The sequence below is a fragment of the Euprymna scolopes genome, chromosome 3 (genome assembly GCF_053919585.1).
Source record: "Euprymna scolopes isolate OS-2025 chromosome 3, ASM5391958v1, whole genome shotgun sequence".
NCBI lineage: Eukaryota > Metazoa > Mollusca > Cephalopoda > Sepiida > Sepiolidae > Euprymna > Euprymna scolopes.
In genome coordinates, this window is record NC_136484.1 from 68,675,272 (window position 1) to 68,687,498 (window position 12,227).

The 12,227-nt window shown below is 36.2% G+C and overlaps 1 protein-coding gene across 1 annotated transcript in view; it reads right to left on the reverse strand.

Annotated features, from left to right (window-relative positions):
• LOC145256084 (uncharacterized) overlaps positions 1 to 12,227 on the reverse strand; it is a 767,766-nt gene that overhangs the window by 97,208 nt on the left and 658,331 nt on the right. The window lies entirely within an intron of this gene.

Sequence of the window (12,227 nt, forward strand, 5' to 3'; positions counted from 1 at the left end):
CCTCGAAAATAAGTTAATACGAGGGTATAGAGTTTTTGTTCACTTATTTTGAACTGACTATTCGTTGGGTTCTGTCGAGAGCGGGTTGGCTCTGATGATAATGATTAATGACTTTAGTTACATTACAATTTTAGATTGTGAGGGGAGAATTCCGGTAATTGCATTTAGTTGAAAATGAAGGGTTGAAAAAATGAATATTATTTTAATACGTTCGTGAATTGGATTAAACATTTTAGCTGAATTAATCTGTATTTCATGTAGCGATATTAATCGTTGTTGTTGTTGTTGAATTTAAACTTTTGAGACCTGTGTTTTTATGTATTCAAGCGAGAATAATTGGAAATATTAAATTTTGAGAGTTGAATTAATTTTTGAAAAAAATATTTTTTTTTACCTCAGTTTGGGAAGATTTCATTAATCAAACTGAACAGATTAGGTGGAAATTCAGTTGAGAGTAATTAGAAGGATTAATTTCGGCGATTGAACTGACTTTTGGAAGAGTTGGAATTTTGCCTCAGTCAGGAAGGATTTCTTGGTTGTGAAATAAGAGTCAACACGTCGCTATTTTAAATGAAATTGATTGGAAATAATTATTAGTGTCACTGAGAAGAGTGATAGATTAGTTATAGTGAGCTCAATTTGCGAGAAAAGCGATTTATCTTTTTTTTAGATGGATTCTTTTTTTTCATTGTGAGTAAATCAGGCGCGTAATGTTCGCACTTGGAGATATTAATTAAAAAAAATACAGAATTTATCGTGCGATAACGAGGCGTTAACTGAGTCTCCTTGAAGGGCGCGGCCCGCGAGGACGTTAAATATTACGCATTTTTTAGTATTTAATTATTTTATATAGATAATTAGTTGACTTTTGGGAGTTAGAATCAGTAATGATTGAAATTGGACGATCCTTGCGTGACCTCATGGTGCATTTCTGGATATGGATCCGTTCAGACATGCCGAATGGGAGGACGAAGGGGGGGGGAGTGGGTAGCTCCATGTAATTATTTTATTAACCATCCATAAGGAGATAGATTGATAATGTTGGAATTGAGGTCGTTATCTGCAATAGCGTGTGTATGTCACACGGAGAGAGAACAAGTTTATCATATTAACCGTTCATAAGGAGACATTAATTATCTTGAAATTGAGGTCGTTGTCTGCACGAGTGTGTATGTCACACAGAGACAAAGTGTATTATAGGAAAGTGCTTTGAAATAACGAAAGGAATTCGATGAACTGGGGGGTAGCGTATTTAGCCGCTGTATTTTAAAAAAAAATTATTTGACCATCCATGAGAGTACGGATTAATTCTATTGAGATTGGTTGAGTGAATTGGTTGTTTAAAAAGCCTGTGACAAAAGGTACTTAACTTTTTGTAAATAGTTATGTACTGACAGACAGGATTTTCCCCGCTTTATTCCGGGGATGGACGTGATCAAGCTGATGTATCTGTGGAGACTAGGAGAGATGGTCTGATAGCAGAGCGGCGAGCGGTAGCCGACAGAAGGAGGGAGCTGTGTAACGCGACGTGGACCTGGGTGTGGGCAGAATCGCGAATTATTGACCTTCGATGGCCCTGAGATGGACGTTCGCTCTGCTTGTGGTTAGGAAGAAAATAGCATTGATGAACGCTCCGGCTGGGGAGATCGATGGATGTCAGTCATAGCTGCGTTAATGTACACAACAGATATTTGAAGGAGTAGAATAGAGTGTTCGAATATTAAACTCTTAGAAGATATAAGACAAAAATTAAAAAAAAATATTAGTGTTTGTGTCTGTACCCCTCTTGGATCGAGGAACCAAGTACGAGGTTTAGAAAGTTATTACTCCACCCATTCCCTATCCACTGGACACACCCAAGTTGGGGATGATAGCCAGTTATAGAGTTATTCGAGGTGATACATAGAGTGGACTCCAGAAACCATTTAAAGATTTTGGAGTCTATCTCTATTGCGGTGCGGAAACATTCTTTGTGCCGGCAGAAAGAAACATCTAACGCTTTGTTTCTCTTTGGGGAACTGTGAATCTTTTCTCCCGTTTTTTCTCCTCGTTGTGCCAATATTTTAATCGTTTTTTAAACGTTAATAAACTTTATTTTAGTGTCCCCGTAATTTTTGGCACATTCAATAGTTCCTCATAGAACTCTTTACATTCGACATATTATTTTTACGCTATCGATTTTCTCCTGATGAGATGATAGCTGAAAGAGCTCTCTAGAGACTTCTGCCCATTATATTTAAAACTGTATTTAAATTATGTACCTCTAAACATTTATATATATATATATATATATATAATATATATATTGTATATATATAGTATATTTATATAGTATATATATAGTATATATAAAAATAGTATATAGATATATATAGTATATATTTAGTATATATAATATAGTGAATATATAGTGCATATATAGTATATATATAGTTAATATAGTATATATATACTAGTATATATACTATTATATATAATAGTATATATATATAATACATATATAATATTATATATATAGTATATATATAGTATAGTATATATAGCATAGTATATATATATATATAGCATATATGCAGTATCTATATGTATAGTATATATATTATATATATGCATATATAGTATATATATAGTATATTTATAATATATATAGTATATATATAGTATATATATATAGAGTATATATATAGTATATATATATATATAGAGAGAGAGAGAGTATATATATAGAGAGAGTATATATATAGAGTATATATATATATATAGAGAGAGAGAGAGTATATATATATATAGAGTATATATATACACACACATAGAGTGTATATATATATATATATAGAATATATATATATATATATATATATATATATATATATATATATATATATATATACACTAGCAGATACACCCGGCTGTACTCGGGCCCTCTGTTCTGTTCATATCTTTATGTGCATATTAAAAAGTTTGACTCATGTCCAGGTAACCTACATCGAAAATTTCAAGTGATTAGACCAAAATTTGACTGCGGAGTTTTGTAGTGTCTGCATAGGTCAACTCTTCCAACGATGACCTCCTGGCAGCCAGCCCTTTGCCTAAAAACTGATTAAAAAGCTTGCTGCATGTCTGAATACCCTTTATGTTAAATTTCAAATTTTAAACCCTAAATTGGCTGAATAGTTTGCTAAATACCCTAAAGGTAAAATCTTTTTAAATTTGACCCTTTGGCAGCCAAATTTTTTGCCAAAAACTGATTAAGAATTTTTTCGTATGTCTGAATACACTTTATGTAACATTTCAAATGTTTACACAAGCAATTTGCTGAGTAATTAGGTAAAGACCGCACAGGTCATTTTTTTTTCAATTTGACCTCAATTTTGACCTTTAATATCAAATGTCATATCTGAAACTTGGACCGCTTGAGAGCCAAATTTCTGGCTGAAAACCGATTAAAAAGATGTTCCCAAATCTTAATACTCCTTATGCCAAAACTCGAGTGTGTATACTGACAATTGACAGAGTAGTTTTGTAGGGAAATGTAAAAACACAGACACACAGACAAACAATTTAATTTTTATATATATATATAATAATGCGAAGCTCGCGATTTGTTTACAAACAAACATTTGAGCCCTCTACGAGTAGCGGACGAATGTTTATTTAAATAATCGTTCGGACAGGTTAATTTCGGCCACCGATTCCGTAGTCAATGGGGTAGGACTGCCGACTGTCATCACGACGGTTCTAGGTTCGATCCTCGGCTTGGGAGAGGTGTTAGTCTAGCGGCACTGATGAGTTGTGATACAACGAAACAGGTCTGTATGTCGATGACTAAAATATATTTTATAAATCTCCCCTCTTTGGTAGAGCACTCTCGTAAATTATCTTACTCGCTACTTAATTTAGCTGAAATAATGCGAAGCTCGCGATTTGTTTACAAACAAACGTTTGAGCCCTCTACGAGTAGCGGACGAATGTTTATTTAAATAATCGTTCGGACAGGTTAATTTCGGCCACCGATTCCGTAGTCAATGGGGTAGGACTGCCGACTGTCATCACGACGGTTCTAGGTTCGATCCTCGGCTTGGGAGAGGTGTTAGTCTAGCGGCACTGATGAGTTGTGATACAACGAAACAGGTCTGTATGTCGATGACTAAAATATATTTTATAAAAGCTCCCCTCTTTGGTAGAGCACTCTCGTAAATTATCTTACTCGCTACTTAATTTAGCTGAAATAATGCGAAGCTCGCGATTTGTTTACAAACAAACGTTTGAGCCCTCTACGAGTAGCGGACGAATGTTTATTTAAATAATCGTTCGGACAGGTTAATTTCGGCCACCGATTCCGTAGTCAATGGGGTAGGACTGCCGACTGTCATCACGACGGTTCTAGGTTCGATCCTCGGCTTGGGAGAGGTGTTAGTCTAGCGGCACTGATGAGTTGTGATACAACGAAACAGGTCTGTATGTCGATGACTAAAATATATTTTATAAAAGCTCCCCTCTTTGGTAGAGCACTCTCGTAAATTATCTTACTCGCTACTTAATTTAGCTGAAATAATGCGAAGCTCGCGATTTGTTTACAAACAAACGTTTGAGCCCTCTACGAGTAGCGGACGAATGTTTATTTAAATAATCGTTCGGACAGGTTAATTTCGGCCACCGATTCCGTAGTCAATGGGGTAGGACTGCCGACTGTCATCACGACGGTTCTAGGTTCGATCCTCGGCTTGGGAGAGGTGTTAGTCTAGCGGCACTGATGAGTTGTGATACAACGAAACAGGTCTGTATGTCGATGACTAAAATATATTTTATAAAAGCTCCCCTCTTTGGTAGAGCACTCTCGTAAATTATCTTACTCGCTACTTAATTTAGCTGAAATAATGCGAAGCTCGCGATTTGTTTACAAACAAACGTTTGAGCCCTCTACGAGTAGCGGACGAATGTTTATTTAAATAATCGTTCGGACAGGTTAATTTCGGCCACCGATTCCGTAGTCAATGGGGTAGGACTGCCGACTGTCATCACGACGGTTCTAGGTTCGATCCTCGGCTTGGGAGAGGTGTTAGTCTAGCGGCACTGATGAGTTGTGATACAACGAAACAGGTCTGTATGTCGATGACTAAAATATATTTTATAAAAGCTCCCCTCTTTGGTAGAGCACTCTCGTAAATTATCTTACTCGCTACTTAATTTAGCTGAAATAATGCGAAGCTCGCGATTTGTTTACAAACAAACGTTTGAGCCCTCTACGAGTAGCGGACGAATGTTTATTTAAATAATCGTTCGGACAGGTTAATTTCGGCCACCGATTCCGTAGTCAATGGGGTAGGACTGCCGACTGTCATCACGACGGTTCTAGGTTCGATCCTCGGCTTGGGAGAGGTGTTAGTCTAGCGGCACTGATGAGTTGTGATACAACGAAACAGGTCTGTATGTCGATGACTAAAATATATTTTATAAAAGCTCCCCTCTTTGGTAGAGCACTCTCGTAAATTATCTTACTCGCTACTTAATTTAGCTGAAATAATGCGAAGCTCGCGATTTGTTTACAAACAAACGTTTGAGCCCTCTACGAGTAGCGGACGAATGTTTATTTAAATAATCGTTCGGACAGGTTAATTTCGGCCACCGATTCCGTAGTCAATGGGGTAGGACTGCCGACTGTCATCACGACGGTTCTAGGTTCGATCCTCGGCTTGGGAGAGGTGTTAGTCTAGCGGCACTGATGAGTTGTGATACAACGAAACAGGTCTGTATGTCGATGACTAAAATATATTTTATAAAAGCTCCCCTCTTTGGTAGAGCACTCTCGTAAATTATCTTACTCGCTACTTAATTTAGCTGAAATAATGCGAAGCTCGCGATTTGTTTACAAACAAACGTTTGAGCCCTCTACGAGTAGCGGACGAATGTTTATTTAAATAATCGTTCGGACAGGTTAATTTCGGCCACCGATTCCGTAGTCAATGGGGTAGGACTGCCGACTGTCATCACGACGGTTCTAGGTTCGATCCTCGGCTTGGGAGAGGTGTTAGTCTAGCGGCACTGATGAGTTGTGATACAACGAAACAGGTCTGTATGTCGATGACTAAAATATATTTTATAAAAGCTCCCCTCTTTGGTAGAGCACTCTCGTAAATTATCTTACTCGCTACTTAATTTAGCTGAAATAATGCGAAGCTCGCGATTTGTTTACAAACAAACGTTTGAGCCCTCTACGAGTAGCGGACGAATGTTTATTTAAATAATCGTTCGGACAGGTTAATTTCGGCCACCGATTCCGTAGTCAATGGGGTAGGACTGCCGACTGTCATCACGACGGTTCTAGGTTCGATCCTCGGCTTGGGAGAGGTGTTAGTCTAGCGGCACTGATGAGTTGTGATACAACGAAACAGGTCTGTATGTCGATGACTAAAATATATTTTATATATATATATATATATAGATGTATTTGTGGGACGCAAAACGACCGAAAAAGAAGTGTGTACGTGTGTATGTAATTGTAGATGTGTAAGACAACATGTACGCCTGCACTAGTTGCGGAGATACACCATTGCGTATTCATCTTCTTATTCAATATACCCTCAATTGTAAGTAGCGATATAAAATGACAACGCCCGACAGGTGGACAGACACCTAGGCGTGAGCATTCATGCTTTTACTAATCTTACAAGGAAAAGCATAATTCGTTTCTCAGCCGTTTAAAGATGTTTTCAAATTATGAATTCCATACACGAACAAATTTTATCTTCTTGCATTTTTTTAATATTGTATATTACGGTACCATTATTCCTTATCTCTTTTCGTTTTCTTCTTCTTTTTATAATATATATATATATATATATATATATATATATATATATATATATATAATTATGGTAATAACCGGAATTTTTGCAGGTGGTCTTTTATCTAATGTACTTTCCTTTCCTATTTATCTATTACTCATTTCTTTTCCTTTATTCCTTTTTCATTGCGTATTTTCATCTCAGATTAATATTTTTTTATCTTTCTTCAGCTTAATCGACTAAAAAACAATTTAGACTCATTTTTTCTGATAAGTTTGATCTGACTATTAATTCTTTGTTTTAGTATTTTCTATTATATATTAGCATAACTTTCTTTCCTATATCAACCATATGTTTTAAATATAATTATCTAGAGAAACATGCTTCGCTCTCTTACAACTCATCGAAATGGATAAGTGATAAATATTTTGATTCGATATATATATATATATATATATATATATAAGTGAAATTGTCCGTCTGTGTGTCTGTCTGCGTATGTACATTTCTCTACCAAATTACTTTGTCAATTTTCAGTCTACAGACTAAAAATACAGATTAAACATAAGGGGTATTGAAACATGCACAAACAACAAAAAATTTTAACGAAATTTGCTGAATTCAAAAATAAAAACGAAAAAGTGAAACAATTAGCACAGTTGTTGTTCGACTGTACACCGAAAATAAAGATATAAAATGATACCACATATAAAAAAATACATACAAAATATATAAAGATATAATGCAAGATATATAAAATATATACAGGATGTCCCAAAAGAAGCTGACGGATTTTAAATTTGATTAACTTCCTCAATATTTAAGTTATGCTTACCAATTTTCATATGTAGGTAGATTAGCCTCTCCGTGATTTTGGGAGATATAGTAAGATATCATAGTCTACTTATTCTAATTTTATTTACACAATTTAATCTAGGGTATGTTTTTCACAAAGTCTAATTTTAGTTATGAAAAATGATGTTACACAAATGTCCACCATTTTCATTTTCATACTCTTGTGTTCTCTGCAGGGCATCACTTAATGTTTCAGGGCTTATGGTTCTAATTTCTTCTTCTATATTGTTTTTAAGGGCATTTATTTGTTTGCGTATGCCCGCTCTTTGAGGTAACCATAAAGGAAGAAATCTGTACATGTGAGATCTGAACTTTTCACTAATGATGAAGTGGATACTGTCTCGCTACACATGTGTTTTTCTTTTTTATTTATTTAACTATAAAATCATCATCATCATCATCATCATCATCATCATCATCATCATCATCATCATCATCATCATCACTATAAACAAATCCTTAGCTATTGACAAATAGCTCCATTGCCTTGTGGATGCCCTCGAAAGGCAAAGGCGAGGGGAGTAAACCATCACAAAAATCCGGTTTGAAGTCCTTATGAGTGGATCGGGAGGCACTACAACACGTATTAGCTTGCTATTGCGTTGAATTTTTTTTACATGGTAGTCACCACTTATCAAGGCCCGGAAGCCACTCGGGGATAAGAGAAATTGCGTGTACAGTAATCAATGGGATAGTATCGTAGTAATCGTTAGTATTGGAGTTTCGATAAAGTGTCTTAAAGGGGGCGGTTCATCAGGAATTTGCTTATGTTGGACTTGAAGACATCCAAGTTGTAGTCAGGTGGAAAACAGTCCAACGGAAAAGATTTCCACATGCGTGCACTTCTCAGAAAGAAGCTTTGTTCATGGAATCTACGTTTTGATTTAGGCACAGATTACGAGTGGGGAAAATTATTGACAGTGGTTTCAGCTAGACGGGTGTTTATCTTGAAAACCTGGCGAGGGGGGGACCAGAGATTGAAGCTCAGACGAGCACTTGCCATGGAAATAACGATAAAACAACGACAGGCTCGCAACGTCTTTTCTGTGGGAGAGAGATTACAAGGAAGAGAAAAGGGCACCACCCACTAAGCCACGAAGTATATTTTGTACTCTGTCAAGGCAGGATAGGCTGATTTTAGCAGCTCCTGCCCCGATCTGGCAGCAATCCCCCATCCTTAGACGTACTTGGGTTTTATATATAGAGAGAATTGCATCAGTAGTGAGATATCTTCTGGAGCTGTAGAAGGACCCCACCATTTTCCCAGCGACCTTGGAAACTGACTATGTGTTCCACTTCAGATCAGGAAACTGATATGTGTTCCACTTCAGATCAGGAGTAAAGGTCAAACCCAGAAGCTTGTCAAAACTTGCAGACTCCCCAAGACAACAGCCATCCATTTCAATTGATGTTAGATGGGGATAAGAGCGTTTATGATGTAAAGATAATTTTGTCTGCAAGTGTTGCATAGGGTACATATTTAACGATGGCGGGAGTTCATATTGAGAGAGATACATAACGGGTTCATGTAATATGGGGACTCAGAAAAGATTACGAGGGAGTCATTTCAATCTGACTGGGATGCTTCTTGTGGATTTCATATTATTAATACAGACTGGGATATATGATGCAACAGTTCTTATACACATATAGAGAGGAGGAGATACTTCTCTTATGATGATAGGGAGGACATAATACTTGGAAGGGTTGTACAAAGTTCGTTATAAGACGATGATAAAACGCATTTACCTTTTTTTGTAAAGAATGGCGAGACAAACAGTTACAAACATATTTGGTTCTTTATTTAATCGACCGATCGGTGACGTCAGGAATTCAGACTGTGATTTACATGGTCTATTTTTCCTCCCTTCGCTCTTAAGGGGCTCTCCTTTTCAACTGACTCTAACTCATCAACTGACCAACTCTTGACTGACCAACTCACCAACTGACTTCTAACTTCGAACCCTTATATTCCTATATTAAGATATCTCCTTTGTTTATGACGTCAGAAGTGTGTTTTCAAACGCGACTAATTTTCACGTGACTTTGCATATGTTTGTCCAAACACACTTTTGGCAACCAAAAGAATCCTCAATTCTAATATCTAATCTATTTTTAAACAATATATTTTTAATTTGGATTGCCCATTCTTTTAACTGACATATTTAATATTCAGATTTCTAAAAGAATAGACAATCGACTCTTTTTCCGACATAAACAATATTTAACTATTTCTAATAGAATTAACAATAGACTTCATTTCAAACATTCCACTCTCCATTAACTTTAACACTTGCTTACAGGGTTCGATTCTAACCTCATCCTAATATCATTTTCACTTATCTAGTATGTTTTACATAAAAAGGACAGTCCTTCCATGTTACACAAGACCGAGAGGGGTGATCCTGGTTACTGATTAAACCTATGTCTCCTTATCACCCGCTAAGTCCTGCATCTGGAGCGATAACTCCGGTATCGAATGTACGGACACAGCAAATGCTGCACTACATCAGATGTAGAAAAAGCCATTGTCTAACGAAATAGAACTGATCATCATCATCATCATCATCATCATCATCAAGTTTTGGGTTTGTAAATTCATACCAACGCATAAAAGCAAGGCAGTACACAATACATTATTTCATATCTATATCTTACTACAATATGGAAGTGCCATGATGTATGGATTACGTGTGTAGACTGTGGGTTTAGTGTGCTGTTCTAATTCTGTACGGGCTAATGCATCAGTTTCACAAATACCATTGAGAAAAATATGAATCCATATATCTTCCTTTCAGATTTTAGATTACATAATAGCTTAAACTTGATTTGTGTAAAATCTTATGAACAGTTTTGTCTGGTGTTCATGATCCGTAATAGAAGTAATCGTTTATCGTACATGTTACCATCATGTTAATCTTGTTTTTTTTTAAGCCGCCTTCTTCATATATAACTATAATAATTGAATGCATTAAAAATACAAAAAAAAACGGCTCTGAGTTGCATATCTTGTTGATTTACTGATTTTTCTCAACAATAAAATCAACCAAATTTTATATAGTATTCATCTCTTCCCGACCATTGCACGTGGGTATGCCTGTTCAAATTAACGTTCAAACAACTAGAGAAGAATGTACGTTTTTTTACAACCTCTATTATCTTATATTACGTAACTTCTCCCAAACGTAAGCTTAACGTCACACCTAACCCATAGTTGAAAATTCTGTTTCATTTAATGTAAGATTACATGAAAAATTAAGTTTTTGACATTAATTTATTATACCGAAGCCAGAATATCGCCACACTTTAAGCCCAACTTAAAAATAACATGTCTTCATCTGATTATCTCCACATTTTTTCCAGTTATCCTGGGCTTCTTAATATTCTTGTCTGGAGAGTGAACACTACTTGTTTCACTTGAAACTCACTGAAACTACCAAAATGATAGATATTGTTCGTTGTCTCGAGACAAAAGAAGGCTTTTCCATGACAAAAGTGTATTTTATTGATTAGGTCATATTTTAAGAAAATAGTAATACTTTATCAATAATTTTTAGAAAGCATGAAATTATATATTGCAGCCGTGCAATCAAATTTGATTAGACAGCCATTGGTAAAAATGGTAAATTAGCTAAGTGTTGTGTCTGTATCAATAACAACACGAACGCAGAAAGTAAAGGTAAAACAAATGTATTAAGACGAAAAAATTGTACTGCAGTTGGAAGATTGTCCGGCAGAGGGCGTGTTAAAGTCTTTCATGGAGCAACCGGCACATGCGTCTTGCCTATCCGGCGTTCGAACACAGCTCCCCGGTCTTGCTGACTTGATACCTTTATCTATATCTTTTCACCCACGTATGCTAATTAGTGGGCGTCTCCACAACACCCCCCTCCCAAGATTTGAAGTCGTGTAGATTTCAATATCTTTTCCTTCTGGGGTTCATTATCATTGGTTCTTTTCCTTCCCGATCTCCTCGGTTCGGACATGGTCTGTGGTGGTTCAATATTAAACGTTTCGTATACTATATCAATTGGATCTTCCTGTTTCTCAGGTTTGTCCCGTTCGTTGTTTTTCCTATGACGTTTTCTCAATTGATTTTGGTGTCTTTTGTGTATCCTTTTTGGACCTTTTATCATGTTGACCAAGTCGCCGATACGTTTATCTACCGTATCCGACTCCCAATATGACATTATTTTTAAAACATTTAAAATATACCTGATCACCAGGTTTAAACCTTTTACGTGATGTGTGTGTCGTTTTATATACGACTGCTTGCTATGGTATTAATTTATCAAATGGTGATTTTATTTTTCTCGCAAACATTAATTCTGCTGGCGATAATTTCGACGGTGTATTTGGGTTCTCAGTTATCCTGTATGTTTGTAGGAACTGTTGTAATGCTTTATCCGTCGGTGTCCCTATCGATTTTCTAAGGACACGCTTTATCGTATCTACGAACCTTTCCGATAATCCATTTGATCTCGGATGGAACGGTGGTGTAGTTATATGGTTTACCTGAAATGATTCACAAAAATCCTTGAAAACACTTGAAGTAAATTGTGTTCCGTTATCTGTGACTACAATGTC